Below are 9,295 nucleotides of genomic sequence, written 5' to 3' on the forward strand. Positions count from 1 at the left end.
GCTACATCCACACGACAACGGCAACGAGATTTTTTTTTAAATATCGCATCCACATGGGCAACGGATCAGTAAAATATCAGGTTCATATGGCAACGCAACGCTTGCTGAAAACGATGCAATACATATGCCACACCTCTATGTGCGCTGTAAGACGGTCCCATCGGAGACACCAGAACAATAGAAGTAGACGCATGCGCATAAACCCCTTCTTCTGTAGCATCAGCCACAAAGTTTTGATTATTAATCAGTAGCGTAAAATGAAAGACGCGGAAAGAGGAATGAACGGGGGTAGATGGAAGCCGGTACGCCAACATTCTGATATCCTCCAGAATTCTTTAATGGTCCGGAATAAATTGAATGCTACAAGTTGATGGATTACTTTGTTCTTCTACGCCCTTTTTGAGGAACATATTGTCAGACTTAAACCAACATCTGAAGAGGTGAGATCGCTCCTTTTTTTCCCCCTATTTTTGCTGGCGGGATTGTTTTTGTTTTTGGAAAGCGCACGGGTGGTGCGCGGTTTGGTACTGCTTCCGCAGTGTTTGGACTAAAGACTCTGCCCTAAGGGCTATTCTCTCACTCTCTCTCTCTCTCACTTTGCACCATTACACAATAAATATTCACAGTGAAAATATTTTGTAAGCGCATTTCATGAACCAAGTTATAGGATTTGTTGACAACTCGCATCGAGTTTGTTACACTTCTACCCGGCGTGAAGCACTGACAGTCATGTGGTTGTGACGTCATCGTAAACAAATCCGTTCTACTCATCCAGACGACTTCGCAACGAGGCCGTTGCTAGATTTTTCCACTCTGGAACCCGTTCTCAAAAGATTTCGTTTTGGGGCACCCAAAACACCGGTGCCGTGTGGACGCCAGGCCAAAACGATAAACAATTTTATCAGATTCACCTGAATCCGTTGCCGTGTGGACAGGGCCTTTCACATGAACTACAAGCAGTGAACAGTGACTCCAGCCAAAGACATTAATCAGGACAATTCTGTGAATATGTGTTTGATCAGTGGTCGTTCAGCGTGGGTAATTGGGTATGGCACAGCTCGTGTGATGGTCTAAAGAGCGAAATGTGAGAATGATGGGTAATTTGCAGAGCATAGCCAAACAGCATGGCCCAGTAGAATAGTGCTCTAATAGTATTCAAGCATGGGATTAACAGCAGTCTGTTGATGCTTACACACTGTGCGAAACCATGAACACAGACACTCAATAAGGAAACAGAAAACATAGAATGCCTAGTTTGCTGGTGTTGTTTGTACCTCAAAAGCACCCATGACCACTGTCTTGGGAAACATGGGCCCATAAAGCAGTTTCTAAATCATTTATGTTGTACGTTTTGTTCTCCACAAGCGCCCTCTCTGTCTCCTCTTCTGTAAAACGAAATAACCAGGAGTCCCTTTCCATTTACAGTGGTGCTTGAAAGTTTGTGAACCCTTTAGAATCTTCTATATTTGTACATAAATATGACCTAAAACATCATCAGATTTTTGCACAAGTCCTAAAAGTAGATAAAGAGAACCCAGTTAAACAAATGAGAAAAAATATTATACTTGGTCATTTATTTATTGAGGAAAATGACCCAATATTACATGGCTGTGAGTGGCAAAAGTATGTGGACCTTTGCTTTCAGTATCTGGTGTGACCCCCTTGTGCAGCAATAACTGCAACTAAACGTTTCCGGTAACTGTTGATCAGTCCTGCACACCGGCTTGGAGGAATTTTAGCCCGTTCCTCCGTACAGAACAGCTTCAACTCTGGGATGTTGGTGGGTTTCCTCACATGAACTGCTCGCTTCGGGTCCTTCCACAACATTTTGATTGGATTAAGGTCAAGACTTTGACTTGGCCATTCCAAAACATTAACTTTATTCTTCTTTAACCATTCTTTGGTAGAACAACTTGTGTGCTTAGGGTCATTGTCTTGCTGCATGACCCACCTTCTCTTGAGATTCAGTTCATGGACAGATGTCCTGACATTTTCATTTAGAATTCGCTGGTATAATTCAGAATTCATTGTTCCATCAATGATGGCAAGCCATCCTGGCCCAGATGCAGCAAAACAGGCCCAAACCATGACACTATCACCACCATGTTTCACAGATGGGATAAGGTTCTTATGCTGGAATGCAGTGTTTTCCTTTCTCCAAACACAACGCTTCTCATATAAACCAAAAAGTTCTATTTTGGTCTCATCCATCCACAAAACATTTTCCAATAGCCTTCTGGCTTGTTCATGTGATCTTTAGCAACTGCAGACGAGCAGCAATGTTCTTTTTGGACAGCAGTGGCTTTCTCCTTGAAACCCTGCCATGCACACCATTGTTGTTCAGTGTTCTCCTGAACTCCGAGACTCATGAACATTAACATTAGCTAATGTGAGAGAGGCCTTCAGTTGCTTAGAAGTTACCCTGGGGTCCTTTGTGAGCTCACCGACTATTACACACCTTGCTCTTGGAATGATCTTTGTTGGCCGATCACTCCTGGGGAGGGTAACAATGGTCTTGAATTTCCTCCATTTGTACACAATCTGTGTGACTGTGGATTGGTGGAGTCCAAACTCTTTAGAGATGGCTTTGTAACCTTTTCCAGCCTGATGAGCATCAACAACACTTTTTCTGAGGTCCTCAGAAATCTCCTTTGTTCGTGCCATGATACACTTCCACAAACATGTGTTGTGAAGATCAGACTTTGATAGATCCCTGTTCTTTAAATAAAACAGGGTGCCCACTCACACCTGATTGTCATCCCATTGATTGAAAACACCTGACTCTAGTTTCACCTTCAAATTAACTGCTAATCCTAGAGTTTCACATACTTTTGCCACTCACAGATATGTAATATTGGATCATTTTCCTCAATAAATAAATGACCAAGTATAATATTTTTGTCTCATTTGTTTAACTGGGTTCTCTTTATCTACTTTCAGGACTTGTGTGAAAATCTGATGTTGTTTTAGGTCATATTTATGCAGAAATATAGAAAATTCTAAAGGGTTCACAAACTTTCAAGCACCACTGTAGTACCACAGAAGTGAGTGATCAGATCCATGAGATAGTCTTGAATCTTTTTCATTCATAACCAATGCTGCCTGAACATTTTTCTGTTTCATTCAGATCTCTTATTCTTTTTATGGGATAGTGAAATGTTAATTTTGTTCACCTCTGCTTTACCTATCTACTAGGCCTAGGCATTCACTTTGATCCAAAAATCTTTGTTTCAGCTCTCAGAGGTATTGACGGAGGAACAGAACACACACACACCATAAACTCAATAGCTTAAGATCCAGAATGTTTTAAACAAACCTATTTAATTGAACACACCTATTCAACATGTGATACCTCAGACTATGTAAAATATCTCGTCTCGTCTCGTCTCGTCTCGTCTTCTTCCGCTTATCCAGGACCGGGTCGCGGAGGCAGCAGTCTAAGCATGGAAGCCCAAACTTCCCTTTCCCCAGACACCTCGGCCAGCTCCTCGGGAAGAACACCGAGGCGTTCCCAGGCCAGCCGAGAGACATAGTCCCTCCAGCGTGTCCTGGGTCTTCCCCGGGGCCTCCTCCCGGGGGGACATGCCTGGAACACCTCCCCAGGGAGGCGTCCAGGAGGCATCCGAAAAAGATGCCCGAGCCACCTCAGCTGGTTCCTCTCGATGTGGAGGAGCAGCGGCTCTACTCCGAGCTCCTCCCGAGTGACTGTGCTTCTCACCCTATCTCTAAGGGAGCGCCCAGCCACCCTGCGAAGGAAACTCATTTCAGCCGCTTGTATCCGCGATCTTGTTCTTTCTGTCATTACCCAAAGCTCATGACCATAGGTGAGAGTCGGAACGTAGATCGACCGGTAAATTGAGAGCTTCGCCTTTTGGCTCAGCTCCTTCTTCACCACGACGGACCGGTAAAGCGACCGCATCACTGCGGAGGCTGCACCGATCCGCCTGTCGATCTCACGCTCCATCCTTCCCCCACTCGTGAACAAGATCCCGAGATACTTAAACTCCTCCACTTGAGGCAGGACTTCTCCACCAACCTGGAGAGGGCAAGCCACCCTTTTCCGGTTGAGAACCATGGCCTCGGACTTGGAGGTGCTGATTCTCATCCCAGCCGCTTCACACTCGACTGCAAACCGCCCCAGTGCATGCTGAAGGTCCTGGTTTGAAGAAGCCAACAGGACAACATCATCCGCAAAAAGCAGAGATGAAATCCTGTGGTTCCCAAACAGGATTCCTTCCGGCCCCTGGCTGCGCCTAGAAATTCTGTCCATAAAAATTATGAACAGAACCGGTGACAAAGGGCAGCCCTGACGGAGTCCAACATGCACTGGGAACAGGTCTGACTTACTGCCGGCAATGCGAACCAGACTCCTGCTCCGTTCGTACAGGGACCGGACAGCCCTTAGCAAAGAGCCCCGAACCCCATACTCCCGAAGCACCCCCCACAGAATACCACGGGGGACACGGTCGAATGCCTTCTCCAGATCCACAAAGCACATGTGGACTGGTTGGGCAAACTCCCATGAACCCTCGAGCACCCTATGAAGGGTATAGAGCTGGTCCAGTGTTCCGCGACCAGGACGAAAACCGCATTGTTCCTCCTGGATCCGAGGTTCGACTATTGGTCGAATTCTCCTCTCCAGTACCCTGGAGTAAACTTTCCCTGGGAGGCTGAGAAGTGTGATTCCCCTATAATTGGAGCACACTCTCCGGTCCCCTTTCTTAAAAAGAGGGACCACCACCCCAGTCTGCCACTCCAGAGGCACTGTCCCCGACCGCCACGCGATGTTGCAGAGGCGTGTCAACCAAGACAGCCCCACAACATCCAGAGACTTGAGATACTCAGGGCGGATCTCATCCACCCCCGGTGCCTTGCCACCGAGGAGCTTGCAAACCACCTCAGTGACTTCGGCTTGGGTAATGGACGAGTCCACCTCTGAGTCATCAGCCTCAGTCTCCTCAGTGGAAGACATGATGGTGGGATTGAGGAGATCCTCAAAGTATTCCTTCCACCGCCCGACAATGTCCCCAGTCGAGGTCAACAGCTCCCCACCCGCACTGTAAACAGTGCTGGCAGAGTACTGCTTCCCCCTCCTGAGGCGCCGGACGGTTTGCCAGAATTTCTTCGAGGCCGACCGATAGTCCTTCTCCATGGCCTCCCCGAACTCCTCCCAGTTCCGAGTTTTTGCCTCCGCAACTGCCCGAGCTGCAGCACGCCTGGCCTGCCGATACCCGTCGGCTGCCTCAGGAGTCCCGGAGGTCAACATGGCCCGATAGGACTCCTTCTTCAGCTTGACGGCATCCCTTACTTCCGGTGTCCACCACCGGGTTCGGGGATTGCCGCCACGACAGGCAAAATAAAATAAAAATGTAAAATATAGAATATTTCAATGTGTAAAATATAGAAAAAACAAATGACATTGACCAACATCTAGCCAATCCACCCAGCCAATCACCAACATCTAGCCAATCAACCCAACCAATCATCAACATCCAGCCAATCCACCCAACCAATCATCAAAATCCAGCCAATCCACCCAGCCAATCACCAACATCAAGCCAATCAACCCAACCAATCACCAATATCCAGCCACTCAAGACAAAGACGCAACTCTTACCTGTCATTTCATAAAACATCCAGGGGTTCGAGTTTGGCCATGAGTTTTGGGGTGTGGCTTTGGAGAGATCAAAGAGGGGAGGAGCTGCACTTACATATTTGGATTTTGAGTTTTAAAAGATCTAACATTAACTAAAACATCTAGCTTTAATTGAAATTTTAACTGCATTAGCATGTAGTTAATGTTTGGTATCTATGAAAACAGTCTATTAATCTGGTGACACTTCTGCAGTAATTTATAGTAACATAATTTCCATAGACTCTGTGCTGCTTTCTACATTTTAGAGCATGAACTTGCACCACTGGAATTCTTTAAGTGAGATAATTAACAGTTATTCCACAAAATCGAGTCGTACATGAGCTGATAGCCGATGATGGTTTTGTTTTCGAGTAGAGTTTTTATTTCATCCTCGGTTGGTTCAGCAACACACTCCGCGATTTTGTTTTTCTCTATTCACGGTATATGAGCCGATAGCCTAGTAGTTGAGTAGCCAATCTGAGCGTGCGATTGCTCATATCCAGTGAATGTAGATAGAATAATGTTTGATATCTACAGTATATGATTTAGATTCAGCACTGTTTCCATTTGGGTAAAAAAAAAAAGATACACAAACATTTATTTTTCTTCAAGTATCTGTAAGAAAAAATAGAAGCATTTACTTGCAAAACTAGTGAGTTACTTTAAAGCGAAAAAAAGAGTGGTTTGTAATCTCCCCCACACCCACCCACACACCAGGCTCACAAGAGAAACCCCATCTCTCATCAGAGTGTCAGACTGTGGTCTCTGTGCCACACGGAACCGCCTTCCCTTTGTACAGATTGCAACTTTAGAAAGTGAAGAAACACCACCTGGAGTAACACACCGACTTCTCCACGCTGATCTGATGGACTGTCACTGGGGAGTGTGGACACCACAGCTGCTTGGTAAGACACCTAGGGGCTTGCTCTGTCACCACGTGTTGGTATGTGAAACAACACTGTGCCTGAGATGCAGTTGTTTTTGCACTTCTATAGCTATGTCACTCTTAGCCTTCCTCATTGTTGTATGACTATGCATTCAACTCCAGAGCTGTCTTATTGTCAGTGACTAAATGGCAACTGAATTAATGATGTGAGGATGTCTGACTCTGCTTAGGTCAGTAGATGAGATGAACCTAAATGTACATTTACTTCCAAGAAAAGGTTAGATCTCAGGCAGGATCTTAGCACAAGTACTAAGATCCTTAGTGCTAAGATCCTTAGCACAACAAGTGCTAAGAGAGTGTATAATGTCACTCTGACTGTATTGTGTTGTTTCTGAAATAATGCGTTTGTTAGCTGTTAAGGTTCTGACTGCATTGAAACTTTTGTTTATTGGATCACAGTAAGGCACAGGCAGGGTTCGAATACAAGCGTGTCAATGGAATCCTGCAGCTTATTCGACTCATATGCTTAATTCTTTAAGAGCATAAAGAGGCATTCTTGGGAGCTTTAAATATGAGGCAATTTGTGCTTGTAAAGATTACTACTTCCTCTCTGCGTCTGTGTCTTTCTTTCTCTTTTTCACACAGGCTGTTGACTGTTAACACTCTTCCCAAAGACTAGTGCTAGATCCAGAAATCTGCTAACTGTTCTGGGACGTTCAGATGGAGCAGATATGTGGAGCAGGGCTGTGCGTGTTAATATTTCACATTGATAATGTGTGTGTGTGTGTGTGTGTGGTGGAGGCTTGGACTCTCTTACTTCAAAGGCTGCTCTCTACAGGATCTTGTTATTCATGGTGCTGTTCATTTTGCTTTCCTCTTAGACTGACAAGCTTCTTTTAAAAACACAGGCAACAAGAAAGAACATGCACCATCCAAGCAGCAATCCTGAATCGCTTGTTGGCCCTCACTGGATGCAGACTCGGGTTAGTGCAGAAGGAATTAGGTAGGAGACAGTGGCTTGGGCCATGTGCCAGGTGGGGAGCAGGAGAAAGGAGAGAGAGAGATGGGGAGAGAAAGCTGGAAAGAAGCAGAGAAATGAGAGATTTGGAGTGAAATATGGTTGTGTCTCATAAAGGAAGGAGGAGACCAGCAGGGATTTTTACTGTCAGGGTTTCCCACAAACAACAGCTCTGTCATTATTGCTGTTATTTATGGTCATAGCTCACAGATTACACAGCTCAGTGTCATGACCTGTTATGTCTCTGCTGTCACAGCTCAGCCATTTCTGGCCCATTGGAGTTTATCTATAGCCTACTTTACCATGGCCTCTGACTCCTGACCCGATGTGAATAAAGCCATCACTTCAGTTCTCTGCTTCTGAACTGTATTTTTATGTTTGTCTGAAAATCATGTGATTATATGTCTAGAATCCTAGCTTTTCAAAATTGGAGTTACAGTGCTCAGCGTAAATAAATACACCCCCTTTGAAAAGTAACATTTTAAACAATATCTCAATGAACACAAACAATTTCCAAAATGTTGACAAGACAAAGTTTAATATAACATCTGTTTAACTTATAACGTGAAAGTAAGGTTAATAATATAAACTTTGATTACACATTTTTTCAGTTTTACTCAAATTAGGGTGGTGCAAAAATGAGTACACCCCACAACAAAAACTACTACTTCTAGTACTTTGTATGGCCTCCATGATTTTTAATGACAGCACCAAGTCTTCTAGGCATGGAATGAACAAGTTGGCGACATTTTGCAACATCAATCTTTTTCCATTCTTCAACAATGACCTCTTTTAGTGACTGGATGCTGGATGGAGAGAGATGCTCAACTTGTCTCTTCAGAATTCCCCATAGGTGTTGGATTGGGTTCAGATCAGGAGACATACTTGGCCACTGAATCACTTTCCCCTTGTTCTTCTTCAGAAATCCAACAGTGGCCTTAGATGTGTGTTTAGGATCATTGTCATGTCGGAAAAGTGCACGATGACCAAGGGCACAGAGTGATGGTAGCATCTTCTCTTTCAGTATAGAGCAATACGTCTGTGAATTCATGATGCCATCAATGAAATGCAGCTCCCCGACACCAGCAGCACTCATGCAGCCCCACATAAGGACACCGCCACCACCATGTTTCACTGTAGGCACCATGCATTTTTCTTTGTATTCCTCACCTTTGTGATGCCAAACAGTTTTGAAGCCATCAGTTCCAAAAACATTTATCTTGGTCTCATCACTCCAGAGTATAGAGTCCCAGTAGTCTTCATCTTTGTCAGCATGGGCCCTGGCAAACTCTAGGCGGGCTTTTTTGTGCCTGGGCTTTAGGAGAGGCTTCTTTCGTGGACAGCATCCATGCATGCCATTCCTCTGCAGTGTACGCCGTATTGTGTCACGGGAAATAGTCACTCCAGTTTGGCTTTCTATTTCTTTAGATAACTGCAGTGAACTTGCATGCCGATTTTCTTTAACCCTTCTCATCAGAAGATGCTCCTGTCGAGGTGTTAACTTCCGTGGACAACCTGGACGTCTCTGTGAGATGGTTGCAGTTCCATCTTTCTTAAATTTTTGTACCACTTTTGCTACAGTATTCTGACTGATAAGTAAAGCTTTGCTGAGCTTCTTGTAGCCTTCACCTTTGTGGTGGAAATAAATTATTTTCTTTGGGGAATTCTAAAGAGACAGAATTCCCCAAAGAAAATTGAGCATCACTTTCCATCCAGCATCCAGTCACTAAAAGAGGTCATTGTTGAAGAATGGAAA

This window comes from Neoarius graeffei, chromosome 2 (genome assembly GCF_027579695.1).
Source record: "Neoarius graeffei isolate fNeoGra1 chromosome 2, fNeoGra1.pri, whole genome shotgun sequence".
NCBI lineage: Eukaryota > Metazoa > Chordata > Actinopteri > Siluriformes > Ariidae > Neoarius > Neoarius graeffei.